The sequence below is a fragment of the Dermacentor variabilis genome, chromosome 8 (assembly GCF_050947875.1).
Source record: "Dermacentor variabilis isolate Ectoservices chromosome 8, ASM5094787v1, whole genome shotgun sequence".
NCBI lineage: Eukaryota > Metazoa > Arthropoda > Arachnida > Ixodida > Ixodidae > Dermacentor > Dermacentor variabilis.
The window spans coordinates 24,511,411-24,527,393 of NC_134575.1; the positions used below are offsets into that span (position 1 = coordinate 24,511,411).

Sequence of the window (15,983 nt, forward strand, 5' to 3'; positions counted from 1 at the left end):
CGCGCGCGGGACTCGTGCAACGACCACCAACTGCTGGTGCTGCTGTTGCCGCCGATGTGTGTGACAGCGACGCCATCGGAGGTGGCCGAGGAAAACGGCTCATTCTTTGCGTTCCGCCTCCTAAGCGCGCAAGTCATCAGCGGACCTCATTTTCGCGGCTCTTTTCTTTCTTTGTCCGTTTCTCGAAAGTATGCTTTTCATTTGAATTCTTTCTTTCTTTCTTTCGTTCAACTGCCCAGCGGCTGCAAAAGATGCGGCGGCGGTCCGGAACGCCGTGGAATGTAAACGATGCGGAGACTCGCCGCGGCTTCTTAGTAAACGCTTGCCTCTCCTCCTCCTCCTCCCTCTCAAACCCTGCGTGGCAGGAGAAAGGTACAATCGCTTCTGCGGACACCCGCGCAGGTAACCAACTGCAGAGACTCAGCCTGCCGCGTCTCTGCGCCACCGCACGCACCACGACAGGCACCTCGGCGGGTGGTTTCGGAGGCACGGTCGAGGCTTCGCGCAACGGAACGGGTTTCCTTCGCTCTCGGTCGACGGGGAGGGGGGTGAACCTCCGCTATTATATAACTGGCCTGGCCACTAAGGGTTGCGGAGTGAGGAAGAAGTGTGACCCGCTCGGAGGGGCACCGTGTGGCGAATTCCATTTGCAGGGAAACATAACAGCAACATTGGGGTAACGTTGTTCGGGCTTTGACTCGGCCCTCGCATGACCGGCGCAGCCGTGGCCGCGTTAGCACACGCCGTAAGTGGTGGGAGAGGGTCGCTCGTCTTGTTCGTGCTTTCGTCGCGTCAGACTTTTCGAAGCAGCAACGAAAAGGCTGCAGCGAATCGGGAAGCGACGGGGGGCTTTGGCTTTGGTGGGGGGAGTGATATTAAACGGACGGAAGAACACGAATTCGTCATTACTGTCATCGGTGGAAACTTACGTAACGTGTGCGACGTCATGACCTGGAGTGTACTGCGTTTTGTTATGGCTGTCAACGAAACAACGACATCTGGCGTCGGCCAGCTCTGTATACTGGGAGCGATCCATGCGAGTATCGCGGTTATCCGCCCATACACGAATGGCAATAAGTTCACGAAGAAACTCCTCTGGAAGCTAAGACATGCGTAAGCACTGTGCCACTTGCTCATCTCCACGCAGCACGGTGTTTATATGTAACTTATATGCCCGTTTATGTCGTTTGTGTCTCACTTCGTCTGCTTAGCGCCGTATCCTTCGTTCTTTTTTTTTTCATGACACTTGATCCGACCGGTATAAATGACGACGTACGGTGACACGAACTGCTGCGGACGGCGGCGCAAGGTGAATTGATGACGCAAGCAAACCACTGCAGGTGGCGGCGCCAGGTGCGCTGATCACATTCCGATCATTATACGCTGTTATCACTCTTTGTAACGTCTTATCCATCGGCGTTGAACCATATCAACCGTACTCCGGCGGCGGCTGTGCGCTGCGTTCTCGCCGCTAGGCTACTGCGTCTGGCGTGGCCGCTCGGGCCCCGTATGGAAAGCGATCTGCGATGGGGCCAGAGTGCGCCGACTGCTGATAGCTTCGTGTTCGCCGTGTTCTCGCCGCTTAGTTGGCGTTGAAACGAGACGCGCGAGCCCTATGTTGAATGCGATCTCGTCTTGCGTGACGGACGGACGGACGAGCTCCCTCGTTGGGTAGGCATAGAAGTTCTTACGCATTAAAAAAAAAACTGTGCAGATCCAACGCACTGTAGGAATCGATGTTATGCGAAGCATTTCGCAGGCAGCTTGCTAATGCGGCATTTCTTGGGGTTCCGCAAGGCGTTACCAGATTGACGAATGTATTTGTGTACATCCAGCGTGTGTGTGTGTGTGTGTGTGTGTGTGTGTGTGTGTGTGTGTGTGTGTGTGTGACGACAGCAGCAAGACGGCGATAGTAAAACGGCGATCGCACTATTTCTACGCGCGATCGAATTCATGGGAACGAGCAGCAGGCATGGAGGCACACGAGATGGGCAAGGAACGTAGAAACTAAATGCTCGGTTGACGGCCAGCACGAAACGTGACTTGGAGGACACAGTAACGGATCATCTGACGGGTGAAGCTGTGTACCACAACCTGATTATAGCCACTCGGACTAGTGGCGTACGGTACATTGCCCGCTTTGGCCTATAACCGTGATAACGCTGCCATTGCGGAATTCCGGTGCAGCGTTGTCGTACTCGGACACCAAATGGGCAACACGAAAGAGCAGGCTTCGATGTTTTGATAACGCCGCCTATCAACGACGAGAAGGGCAGCGAAAAGTCCGGTATACGAGCTTTGGGAGGGACAAAGAGGCGGCGCGTTTTTAGTCCGGCGTTCGGACATCCAACACTCGTGGGAAGCGTGTTCTTTCAGTCGCTGTATGAGCTGATGCAACCAGGACTCGGTGGTGTTCTGCTGCCGAGATGCCGGAATCTTCTCTTACGCGTGGCACCTGGCTCGAGCGCAGGTAGCTCGCGGGAGTCGGATTGCGAAGCTGGAATGACGATGCAACGACCGACGCGGCATCGTGAATACGAGCATTCGTAGCCATCGGGCCAAGTTAGTAGATAGATAGATAGATAGATAGATAGATAGATAGATAGATAGATAATTCAAAGCGCCTGAAGTGCGAAAAAAATACTTCGCATTAAAAGAAACCGTGCCTCGTGGGCTCGTAAAAAAGCAACAGAAACGCGGTGAACCGAAGCGAAAAGGCGGGTAGTTGGGGGGGGGGGGGGGGGACTAAAAAGCCTTTACGTCTCGTTTTCTGCCTTCTAGCGCGTGCTGCGCGCGCACTGCTGTACGACGTTCATGGTTCGGCGATCTCTATCGCACTCCCGACGACGCCGTCTCCTCGGTTCAAGGAACCGACCGACTCCTCTCGCTTTGGCCTCGCTCTCTCCCCCTCCTTCCGACGCGTCCGGTACACGCGCGCACGCACGGGCGCGCGCTCGCGCTCATATCGGCGTGATGCATTGCCGCCGCTTATCTCGGAAGCGCTTCCCGGAAATTCGCCAACGGCAAGCAAAGGAAGAAGAGATCGCCCCCCCCCCCCCCCCCCGAGGTTACGTGATGGGGCGATGTATACGCGTGCCGACGAGGGAAATAGGTCCAACTTGTGTCCGAACGGAGAGAGTCGACGCTGCCTTCCTCTATTTTTTTAATTTATTTTTTTTCTGCGGGGCGGCGGTAGTTGCTTCGTTATAGACGACAAGATGTTGGGGCTCTGTGCGTCGTCTTGTCGTTCTTTCCGTGGTGTTATAGACGACGCTTCGTTACAAGCGCCTTTCAATCAACCTGCCCGAGGCTTCGGGTTTTAACAGGAGTAGCGACGTGACATTTCTTTGTTTTTCGTTTTTTGTGCTGATATACTTTTCTTTTTAAAGTACGTCGCCGCTACACGGGGCAGCACCACGAGCGTAGCAGATGACAGAGCGCCTCGGTAAGGGCAGTTGGAACGTAAGCGAGAGCTTGCGCGCACAATGAAGACGTGGGAAGAGGGGGGGGGGAAGAAACATTTCACCTAAGGGACTATGCTTTCGCATTCCCACACGTAAGCAGTCTTGGGTGTCTCTGCCGAATTATTTATTATTATTATTATTATTATTATTATTATTATTATTATTATTATTATTATTATTATTATTATTATTATTATTACATGGGTTCGAATCCGCGACTCTGACTGAAACTGACAACGTCGCTGCACATATTAGTGACGTCACGCGCAGGTTGCGTGCAGACGTACGCCTGAATGGCCTTTATAACCATGGCTTGAATAAGCGACACTGGAGGCCCTTCAAACGAACGAGGAAGTTACGGCACGTCGTACCAAGCACCACGCGATGTTATATCGCCAGCGCGCACATGCTCCACATAAGGAGATGCCATGTTATATGCATCGCGCGAAGCAGTGAGGTATGACGTGTGCCCCCGCAAACGAGCGCGGGGTCTTGGCCGCTCGACGAGGCTGGCCGTGACGTCATCCGTTGCAGACGGAAACGCGATGCTCCGGAAGCGAGGCGACGGCGCGTTTGCTTCCAGCTGACTACATGTGCAACTGCTCTGCGCATCGTCTGGCGGTACCCTGCACACTAAGCTCGGCAGTTGGACGACGTCATATACGCCGGGAATATCGTTGTGCGGTATGGTTCACTGTTGGAGGGAACGCGTAGCTGATACATAACTGCTGCATTTCTTCATTCAACATTTAATGTGATTAGTGTTCCTCGCCCACTTTGCTGGGGCTCTCTCTCTCTCTCTCTCTCTCTCTCTCTCTCTCTCTCTCTATGTGTGTGTGTGTGAGAGAGAGAAAGAGAGAGGACGCGCGCATCTAAGCGTTTTCCCGCGAACTTGGTTAGATTTTCTCGCGAACTCCATGGGAAGGCCGTGGTCTAATGGGCGGAGCATCGGGCTCCTGTGCTGAGGGAACACGGTTCTAAACCAAACGCCGAACCGTCTCGGGCTACTGGGTATGTGACAGTAGGTGCGTCGCTCACGAATTAAACCGTTTCACGCCAGCTTGTGTCGCTCGGTGTGTGTGACACTGCTTGTACGCCGCCCTTCAGTGAACCGCCGACCGAGGCCAGCTTGGATCATTGAGTGTACGTCTCTGGGTATGCATGCGCCACTCTTCGACGAACCCTCTTTAACGCCAACTCGGGTAAATGTGTGTGACTTATATAGTATGTGCCGCTCTTCGGCGGCAAAAAAAGAAAATAACTTAAGATCTCTTCACTGCTTCGGCGCGATGGAAGCCGCGTCACATGTATTCGGATCGAGCTTCTCTGAACGACACCAGCGCCACGCGCGGACGTCGCGGCTCCGCCGCTGAATGTTGCGGCGTGTTCGTGCGGGAAGCGAGAGAGCTGGAGGAGCCCGGCTGCATACGCGCGTCACGTATGGCGCGCCTTCGTGTTAGCAGCTAGGCGTGTGTCGCTATACTTTGCTATATTGCTAATCGCGTTAATGTCGACATTCGTCGTGAGATAAGTTCTGCGCATTTTTTTTTTTTTGTAATATAAGGATTGGGAGGGAAGCGCATGACTCATTATCCCAGGCATGTATGCAGTAAAAAAAAAAAACGAAGAAAACTCAGATCTTAAATGAGTATATTGACGCACGTTCTCGAAGTTACAGAAGCTCTAACGCTTAATCTTCGCTCGCAGAAAGACGGCACTTAGCAAGTGCAAAAGTGGGAAAACGCTTATATTTGGTCTCTCACTAAAATTGGGTCTCGAGATGCCGGCGTCAGTGCCATAAGCGTGACGTCCTGACATGGAACAATATTTGCTGACGTCATGTAGCAAGAAGGCTATATGTATGATGACTTTGCTAAAAAAAGAAGCGCTGCGCGCGTTTCTCTGCTCGTTCGCAGCTGCAGCGATCGAAGCATTGGAGCGATCCATGACGTCATGACACACCCGCCTCGTCGTTATCAAAACGAGAACTGGTCCGTAGAAACAAGTATTATAGTAAGTCATTTAGGGCGCTTTCGCGCTCGTCCGTATTTCTTCCAGGGTTTAAGAGTGTTATTAAAACCTTCAATGAACGCAGAAAAGACAAGTCGGAGACAGAGAGAGAGGGAGAAGTTATAAGGGAAAGGTAGGGAGGCTAACCAGGTTGAGCCCGGTAGGCTACGCTACACTGGGGAAGCGGGGAAGGGGAAAGGAAAATGTGAAGACAATGCAAGACTGCTACATTTCAACACTTTTATTTTTATGTTTTGAAAATAATGGGGGGAAAAGGGTAGTATCTGATTTGTTAGGCCAAATTTGCACGCGTAACAAAAGACAGGGTGCATGGTTTTAATATGTCTTCGCTGTAATTGATTGTACGATACTAACTGAGCGTGCCCCCTTAAGATTGTACTGACTGCATCATGCGGTATATGTACCGAATGTTGTGCACTCATAACTCCAGCGGCGAATGCATTTACGTCAGCACGGGACTGAGAAAGCTGACTTGCAGAAGTGCGGTAAACTTTATCTCGACAAGGCCTGGCCACTGCAAAATTTCGCCGGGGGGCAAAGAATAATCCATACCTCTACGACTCCCAGCTGCTTTTTGCCGCAAGGGCAAGCGAGAAACGTAAATAGCTACCATCGTAGGTTTTACTCTACTGCAGACGCCTTCAGGAAAAAAAAAAAGAAATGAAACAGAAGGAAAGAAACGACTGCAGCAGAAGTTCTCGGCACAGCACTTTTCGTCTGCTGAAGACGCCGCGACCTGTGATTACATTTCATTTCTCTTCGGGTGTTTCGGGAATTTCCGCTCCGAATGGTGCGCGCGTAGGATTTCTATTTGCAAAAGCTACGTCGCCCCCGCCGTCCTATATATTTATTTTTCGCTCATGTATCGCGGCTCTGACATCGTTTCCCCAAATTCGATAATATAGGGAAATCTGTTTAGCTGTACGCGCCCCTCAGCGGAAAATATCCGAAAGAGAGAGAGAGAGAGAAAAAAACAACTAAGAAAAAGAAAGAAAAATGCACCCTCACTTATATCGAGTAAGATTTATTGGGGGGTTTTGAGGGGGGGGGGGGGGGGCATCACGTACTAGGCAAAAGCACGCCAGCGTGCGACTATTCATACATATGCAGCGTTCTGTTTGCATAGGTGAAGCAGACACAAATCGATATTTTGTCGTTTGTTATTTTGCCGTGACGCCTTGTGTGCTGGTTCACACCTGAACAAATATATTTCGCTCACGTACGAGTTCTTGTATACCGGTTCTCGTCGTTCGCTTAAAGTTGCGTTGCAAGCCATGCTCTGCGTTTCTGGCTTGGCCCTCAATTTTTTTTTTTTTTGTTTTTTTGAGCAGGGGGGGGCAGGGTATAAAAGAAATAACTAAATAAGAGGGAGTGAGAGAGGCCAGACGACTATAACACACACAACGTTGCAGACGACGCACGCTCGCCGTGTTCGCGTGTCAGCGTTCAAAATTCGAAGGTGCGCGGAATGAACGAAATAACAGAGCAAAAAGTAGGAGCAGACGACAACTACGAGTGCACGCATCGTTGCAGACGACTCGCGAGTAGACTTCTGCTCGCACGCGCGTTCGCAGACGACAGGGCACCCCGTTTCTCCCCCGTCTGCTGCTGCCGCAGCTAGCGCGCCGCTCAGTTATCGGTAGGACAGCAAAGCGCACGCGAGGATGGACAGACGACGCGCGTATATTTCGGGACGTCCCTGAACGTGAGGTCGAAGCCCACTGTTGCCTGACCCGCCCGCAGCCGGTCGTTGGCGAGGGACGACGTGACAGCTTCAGAGAGGACCGCCTCCTCACCCACTTATTACTCCCCCCCCATCACACACGCACGTTTTGTTGTTCACTGCGTTTGCTTTGTTTTTACATTGCGCTTCGCACTGAGCCCCGACTGAGCCGAGGCTTTGCTCTCTTCCCCCTTTATCCAACTCCGGTGCAATGACGTCACCTCTCCACCCTCTCTCTCTCTCAGACACTCCCTCCTGCAGTTGTCCCACGCCAGCCGTGTTGCAGAGCGGTGTCGACTCTGGCGTCGGGGTTGCGGCGATGACGAATAGCGGTTCTCTACCGCCGGCCCGTATAGCCTTACGCACCTCTCGCACCGTTATCGTCTGGTAGGGGCGCAGAAACCAGGAGAAACGAAGCGACAAATCGAAAACAAAAAAAAAAGACAAAAGTACGTCTGGACAGACAAAACACTGTCCCGGTGAGCGAATGGAAGAGTGAACGGGGGTGGAAAGAGGCTATATAAGCTACGCAAGCTTCCCATCGTGAGTGGCGTGTACCCGGCAAAGCCCCGCGAAGCCATAACTGTAGTACAAACGCAGGTTTGTACGGTCCTTACGGCGCGTTTTCAGTCCGTCTGCCACGACGCGCCGAGCGAAAACAGAAGTGCGACGAAAGAAAAACAGTATTAAAAGACAGGAGAGGAGTTTCATACAGACTTGGGTAACGACGGCGAGTGAGTGAATAAACATGGGAGCCGGCAGTGGTGGCTTTGATCTTAGCTTCGAGTGTAGTACTTCGCCGAAGCCTCGAAAAGCAGTGGGTTTTGTACGCCCAGCGAGAGCAAATACGCGAAAGCCGTCGTCTGCTCGAGTGCGAAGCAGACGACGACGAACAACGCGGGAGAACTGTGCTGGGAAAGAAGGAACTTTAAATATCTCTACGTCTGTTTTCTTTTTACGTTTGCGCGTTGTGTTTTCGAAACGGTAGTAATAGACATCGTGCGCTACTTGAGTTCAAAAGAAACAAAGAAAAAGAAAGCTTCGCTTTAAGTGTAAGCGAGTATAACATTTCCAAGACATTTGCAAAAACAGTCTTGCTTATTCGGCTCCTATATTCAAACTCGTCTTTCTCTGAGCCAACAAGCTCCGCTGAATACTATTCTGGCCTAGATTCAACTTGGAAAGCATTAATAAGCGCACATGTCTGTGCTGCACACAGATAAGCTTCTGTGAGAGTAAATTTGTTTGCTGTCCTTATCAGTATTTTTTTTTTTTTTGCATGCGTCCGGTCGCATTAGCCAGCTTTGTTGAGGGTGTGGGTCCGGCCCCCGCCGATCGATAAGCTATGCACTGAAGCGCGTATCAGGTGTGACTGTAGTATGGCGACAGCGGTTTGGGGCGCCAAATTCAGTGAGGAGAATTGCTATCAGACCGACGAACGCACTCCGAGATTAGCTCTCCGGAAATTGCTTGAATTCTCGTCCACTTGCCTTTCTGCGGCGTTTTCTTTCGAGCTGACCTTTTGAACTCTGACCCCCACATTTTGTACAGTCGCGATCAAAACTTTGGAAACTACGGCACCAGCAAAAATAAATAATAATAATAAAATAAAATAACAAGAGCAGTTTTGTGGCTTGGATTAGTTTAAATACATTGTATTGGTCAAACACGCGCGTGTGGGGGTGTGCTCTTGATTTCAGCCGGGATGCCCAGGCTGTGAAAAACAACAAATCGATGCACCTTTGGTCCCCAAACTTTTGATCGCGACTGTACATGTAGAAGCTCCAACCCCAAAAAACCCGAACACCCCCGTTTCACATCAGAGAAAAAATTAAAACAACTTGTTAACGTTTATTTCTTGTCATGGGGAGTGTATATGGGTACGAAGAAAACAGTGAGATCCTAATTGAGTAAAATTAATTATTACGGAAATAATTTTATTAGAAATTGACTTTGCTGAGCTATCCACAACTGAAAACTCCCTACAGCATCCCAAAAGAAACGCTACAGTATGGGCCGCTATATGTATCGGGTTTCCAGTGCATAAATCAGTTTTTAGCTAACGAATTATGCGTGTCAAAAACGACGGTGGGCTTTTTTTTTTTTTTTGTGGGGTGAAATATTCATTTTGTTTCACGTACCATTATTGACTGCAATTATTCGTCGTACCGGCCCGATCGCGTTACCGAATGACAAGTATTACTTTATTCTTCAGTGTTTGTTTCAATGTCCGTTTCTAACCACCCTACTTGGACCTGCGCGTGGTTCGCAGTGACTTATAAAGAAATAAATAGTTATATATATAAAGCCTCACTGCTAAGACACATTATCTTTGTGTCTTGTTCACCTCTGCGTGGTGTCTCTTATGACGTCTCGCGTGCAAGGGACATAGACGGCGAAACGTTTTCAGGTAAAATTGTTAATTCATGATGCTTATATCTTCAGCGCCGAATAGGACAGGCGGCGAAACGTACGTCTGTCGTTCCTTGTTTCGTCGTCGCTCCTAAAGTGACCGGAAACTACGCGAATTTCCGTGTGAACCACGCACCGGAAATCAACGTAAGACAGGTGATTTCCGGTTCTGAGTTATTGCATTACTTTGCTCTATATGCATGACTCGGGCTGCGTAACCGCAACTGTCATCTGCATGCGTTTTAGAGACGACGCAGCACCCCAGAGACAAAGTACGCAAGAAAAAAAAAAATCAGCGACGATTTAGCGTTAAGTGCGAGGGAAATGCGTTAGCATTACGTCGCAGCTCTTTGAGGTCCCGGATCCATGATTTAAACGCCGCATTCAGCACATTGCAAAGTGTGGCTCAAAAGCTCATTCCACCGTGCCCTGCCTCTTCGAGGAGTGAAGTGATCCGGTGCAGACGACCGTCAGTCGCACTGACGTCGGAGCAGACGACCGTCATATGCTCTTCAAGCTCTCTCATACCCTCCCTACTTCTATCACATGCTTCCTACACTTCACACACATGCACTTTTTTTCCTAATGCTAACGCATTAAAGTATTTCCAGCGGTATCAGTAAATCACGGTTCTGGGATACCAAAGAAAACCAAACTTGCCGTGGGATGGAGGATTGATGTAAGCCGGAAAAGACGCGAGGAGGAAAAACCGAATGCGGCGCCGCCTTGAAGGCTTGCCGTGACGTCACAGATTTTGACGCCGTCTGCTCTAAGCCGAGTTCCTTGTCGCTAACGAATTTTGACTTCGTTACATCCCGAAGGATCCGACGACCGGTCTTGGCAGGTTTCGTGAACTTCTGCTTGCGCCCGTTGCCGGCCCAAATACCGTAACACACTTTCGAAATCCCTGACGTCACACTGACGTACTGGCGTTGAGATTTCGGCGGGCAATTCAAAATGTGAAAGCGTGGCTTGCGTTTTATCTTCGTGCAATTGACACACTACCTCAAAATTAACGACATATCGGTTTTGATGCTTACTGTTTACTTATATGCATATCTAACGCAACACGTCGTACATTTTCGTCCCGATTTTAAGTGATCTCCGTGGAGATCAACTCAACTGCGGTTAATTGATCAAATAGTCTGCGAAAGCGCAACGGTCATTCGGGTTAATTTTCGTTATCGATGCCCAGCCCTGGCGTGCACGTACAGTTCAGCCAATGATCGAGCTGGACCTCATATTAGCCTTTCATTTCATGTATTACACCTGAAAAGTCCCGCAGGCATTACACAAGGCCTTGCGCAGATATTCGACCGGTTCCTTCCTATACTGTGCCAGACTCGCTGGCAGATACGCTCGACCTATATAGGCGTTGATAACTACAAAGTCCTCCACTGCCTTTCATTGCTTGTGAGATTTTCAAAGCCAATATGAAGTAATGACGCGGTCTCGATTTGATAACTTTATGCTGTAGGTACTCGAACACGGCAGCCCTAGCAACAATCGAAGCACCACTCGAAGTCGTCGTCGTCCTCCACCGTCGTTCACCCGCGCTCGCGTATTCGGAAGCCGAACGGGTTTTTCAACCTCTTTCCGAACGGCGGTAACAGCATACCAGCCAGCAGGCGACCGGAAAAAATGACCCCCCCCCCCCCCTTTCTGTATATGTGCGCTAAGCCTCACACAATCAGCGCGTCTGGAGATTTCCCAGACCGGCTGAGAATTATTGCCGCTGTTGCTTCTGAAGGGGTTGTGTCTCGTTGAATGGGTTCTGTCTGCACAGTCAAGCGGAACCCGCAGACCTGGTCTTTTCTGCCCGCTTCTCTCTTTTCTCCTCGGTAGGTTGCTTTGTTTCGTGAGTGAAATTATTGCCAATCCAAGGAGATTGCGAGGCTTACGTATTGTTTCTTAGCTGGAGAAGTGTCCTTACTGCTGTCGTCGAGAATAAATAAAAGGGCCAACTGCTATCGGATAAGGCTACGAGAATGCGTGCTCAAAACACAGCCCTGCGATTTGATCTTCATTTCTTTGCCCGAGTGAGACTGGAAGAAGTTGAACCACGTTGTGGCCCTTTCGTTACGAGCGTTCGGTTTCCTTCTTTTACTTCAGATAAACGACAGGACAGGTTGTTTATTTTAGCGCTTATTCCTATTCTTCCCGTTGACTAAACGGCCGTAGGTGCATAAGCGATAGGTGATAATGCAACCGCCGCTTTTTTTGTTTTTCTTCGATAGCCCGAATGGCTGATGTCATTGCGCTCATCAACTGTTGTTTGGGGACCTCATACACCTATTTACAACAAGACAGCTATAGACGTATCGTTTTGCAAGGCACACGACTTTGATTCTTGCAACTTCCTTTTTCGCGCAAGTGCAAAACCACAATATTCGTAGGAAATAAAAAAAAACAACAACAACTAACATTTTCCCCTGCAGTGTATGCTCTCCCGCGCTCTCTATGAATGACCCTCCGTAGTGATGACGTCACTGCCGAGCCGCCATCCCATTGGCCCGCCGACGAGACTGCGCTATGTGAGCGCCTGCCGGTTCGGCTTCGTCTCAATACACAGCTGACGCCTCTCTCCTCTCCAAGTCCCCAACACCTCGGGAATCGCTCAAATTTGTCGCAAAGTACGCAACGTCACGTACGATACATTGGCCCAAATATCAGGGTTCGTCCACAACCGACGATTCGAAACCTAAGCAGGCACCTGGAATCGATTTTCTGATCGATAATCCCGAGCCGGCGATGCGGATGTCAACACACAGCTGTCAAGCATCCGCTGCTTTCGTAGATAAGAGAGAAACAAAGACGGCTCAAACTCACCAGCGCTGACAATCAACGGCGATCAGATTGCCTCAACAGCTTCTCGTGGCACCGTCGGCGGAGGTACAGATCTTGCGACGATCAAAAAAACAACTCGCCGTGGAAGTGCCAGGGACGCGAACGCCTGCAGCTCTTGCGCGTGATGAATAATCCCAAGCTCCCCAGCGTCACGAAGTGAGTGCCCGGCTCCGTCAGGGCCGCGGTGTGTTTTGTTTTGAAGCCTCTCTGGTCGACGACGAGGCGATGATCGAGTGCGCGCGACGCTCGCCGAAGCGCTCGACAACTACTCACCGAGACACGCACAATAACACGTACTGTAAGCGCAACTTCTCCAAGCAACGTCACGATAATCCTCGCGCCGTACCGTCCTTCTGTCGCAAGCGATGCGGTTGCAGAGGTACTCTCTAGTTGCAGACGGAGCTCGTCGAGCGGTTGACAGACGACGCGCACGCGTCCGATTCAAATGGAGGGATGATGCGAGGGCAAGTTCGTTGCAGGAGTGAGCTGTCTTTGATGCGTCGGCGAGGCAGGAGTCGAGGGGGGAGCCGATGCTTGCTTCCAACGATTCAAATACACGGGAGAGTACGCCGCCGATCGGTTCTCCGCAGAGTGTTGCGGGGAAAGCGAACACCGGTGGTCGGGCTCGCCGGGGGCGAGAGGGTGGACGAGAGAGGACAAAAGAGAGGACGGGCGCCGGCGGCGATGCTGCAGCGAGCGCCGTCGCGTCGCGTCGTTGTAGCGTAGCTGACGCCGCTGCTGCCGCGTTGCCCCGCCGCTGCTCCTGGGGCGGCGCTCTCCGGCTTGGTTTCCCGATGCCGCCGCTACGGTGCGGAGTGGCGCTGCGGCATGGGTGGTGTCGTACTTGTGGAGAAATGAAAGGAGGAACGACGACCTAGTTACCGCGACGGCCGAGGGAGGCAAAGCGGCGCTAGTTGAGCTACCAATTCGGGCCTGTATAGTCGTCGTTGGTGGTGGTGTAGACATCGTTATTCAAATATTGGCCTTGGGGCCTGCTTTCGCCTCCATAGCCTACGCCTACAATATTGCGTCCAGGTTAGACTCCGCGATATAAGAGAAACAAGTTATGGTGAAAACATTACACACACATGCTCGGAGGCCATCCGGATCACTAAAGCGACGTACGCAGTCGAAGAAGGGAAAACGTAAAGGACATGGCCTCTGAGATTGCGGACGTGTGTAATCTCGGAGGCGATTGAAACGAGGACTCAGTTTTTGTGGTAGCCGAGCGAGGAAGAATGGCGCGGCACGCTCTGCCGATTAATGTCTGCACTTTGAGCACCCTTTTCGTTTGTCGGAAGAGATTTGATTTTTGCAATACCTGTAGAAAGTTTACACATTTCATGTGTGTTGTGTTGTCACTCAATAAAACTTAAAACACTCCTGAAACACCTCACGGTCTGCAACTGCGCGGGAAAATCGTCATCATCCTTTCGGACAATTCAGTCATATACGCTTACACTGAAGCACTGGGAATAGGGCGTTATAGCGAGGAAATGCACCCGGAAATCAATAACATCATTAACGCCATCGTAAATTACGCCCTTTAGGGTGTGATCTTTTTTCACGTAACATGCAGTAATTGTCATCAATCTTGAGTGCATCTGCTGTAAAGGGACATTAAAAACACTCAGTCAGTTTACGTTGTAACGAACTCGTAGAGTTCCTGAAAGCAAGGAAACGGGTGTACAGCGCTATATTTAATTTGAATTGCGTTAGTAAATTATACTTCTATAATACTAAAGCAGCCACTCATAACGCGAAAAGACACGTGGTAAGTCAGAAAGGACGCAAGAAACGAATGACGCGTGACGACGGCGCCTTCAATTTCTCGCACCGGTACGCCGTGACTTCATGAATTTTGACGGCGTTAATTCTTTAGTTGATTATTTATTGGTACAGGTGGACTTGACTGTTTTATAGCAGGGGCACAGTTTCAGAAACTATTACTGAGAGCCCCCACAAAGTCGCAAATGCGAAAAGAAAAATAACTTGAAATCCCTGACGTCACAGTGACGTATCGGTCCTCGGGTATAGGCGCGAAATTCAAAAATTGAACTTTGAACTTTATTTTCTCGTCTAATAAATAACCTATCATCGCGAAATCACCGGCAGTGAAGTCCCCCGAGAATACTTTATATCTGACAGCAATTTGGTACCAAGCGTGGAGCTTTAAAAAAATGAAGTGCACGCGACATTGATAACGATTATCGTTGTGTATCAAAATTACGCCATAAATTATAAGGCTACAATCCACAAAGGCTCAACATATTTAAAGGCGTTATCAGACAAATTACACCCAGAGAGGGGCAGGACATGAGTGCGCGCGCGCTTTTCTTTTTTTTTTTTTTTGCCACAAAAGCGTCGTTATTTTAATAAGCACTTTAAAAAAATCCTGTGGCGTGCAGGAGCCAGTTACCATTCAGTGAGCGTAAATTCCACTGATCAACGAAAAATAGCGGCTATTCCTGTATATTATGATACTACTACCAAGAGCTTGCACACCGGCATAGGTGTAAAACATTGATATTCAACAGAATGGCGAGTTGGTGAGGGCGTGTCCGGTATTCCGGTATACGAAATGACCTCCGCCTGGCACCGGGTTACCGAAGGCGTAAACGTGAGTGGCCGGGTTAGCGACGCCACCTGGTGGCGCACAGCTGGACCACCCGAACCGAGCCCACCCACGCCCAGTGGGCTGGCCTCTGTGATTGGTTCGAGTGCCGCCATTACGGAATTCGACAATATAGAATGACACCTCAGTTCGCATTTTGTTACCCAGAGGGAGCTCCCAAGGGGGCGTGGATTTGGACATCAGCTGTAAATATATGAGCGCGAGAACGCTCGGTTTCAATGAGCGTGCGTAGTGTCGTGGACAAATAAAACGCGTACGAGTTAGGGCTAAGTAGAGGTAGCATTGCGATTCCGCTTTTGACAATTCGTATAATGTCGGCGTGGTTTCAGCTTGCACGATCAGTGAGGCCTATTAACCACACTTCGCGACCGAAGAAGTATAGCGGGGCGAAACGTTGCTGTCGGGTTATATTGCTTGCAAAAGGTGCTCTACTTTGGAATTATTTTGTTAAATTGTCCGCGATGGTACGTAGAATAGAATTTCGCGTAGATACCTCTTACGGGCGCATGCCAACATAGAGAACTCATCAAAAGCACTGATATAAATGTACTTATATTTAAAACGTCCGAATATACACTCTGAAACACTTCTCATTGAACCTGTGCTGCAAGTCCGAATGACATGTGCAAAGTGTTTCAGCCAAACGTGTCGGAAAGTTGACGGCTGGGATGTTCGCTCTTGGTGTCACTATGTCTTCATGTAGCGGGTTCGTTTCTATCATTTTTCACAATGCTTGCCGTATTCTTCTGGTGCGTGGTGCACGGAATAATTGATGTTCTCATATCTGACGTTCCTGTAGAGAGTTCTCGCATGAAGCCCACGTTACGCGTAATTAGACTTGACAAAACTCACCAAAGAATTGCAAGTTCCC

General features: G+C 50.0%; 1 protein-coding gene and 1 long non-coding RNA gene across 4 annotated transcripts in view; one reads left to right on the forward strand and one right to left on the reverse strand.

Annotated features, from left to right (window-relative positions):
- Positions 1-15,983, reverse strand: part of LOC142589828 (neuronal-specific septin-3-like) — a 101,764-nt gene that overhangs the window by 52,291 nt on the left and 33,490 nt on the right. Inside the window, exon 1 of one of the 3 annotated variants that reach the window (XM_075701422.1) lies at positions 12,460-13,219. The exons of 1 other annotated variant lie outside the window; for it this stretch is intronic. The gene's annotated coding sequence lies outside the window, so the exon portion shown is untranslated. Of the gene's footprint in view, positions 1-12,459; positions 13,220-15,983 lie in introns of those variants that run through there. One more of the 3 variants, XM_075701421.1, reaches the window with a different exon arrangement.
- The window catches only part of LOC142589830 (uncharacterized), a 94,884-nt gene that overhangs the window by 36,798 nt on the left and 42,103 nt on the right, over positions 1-15,983 (forward strand). The window lies entirely within an intron of this gene.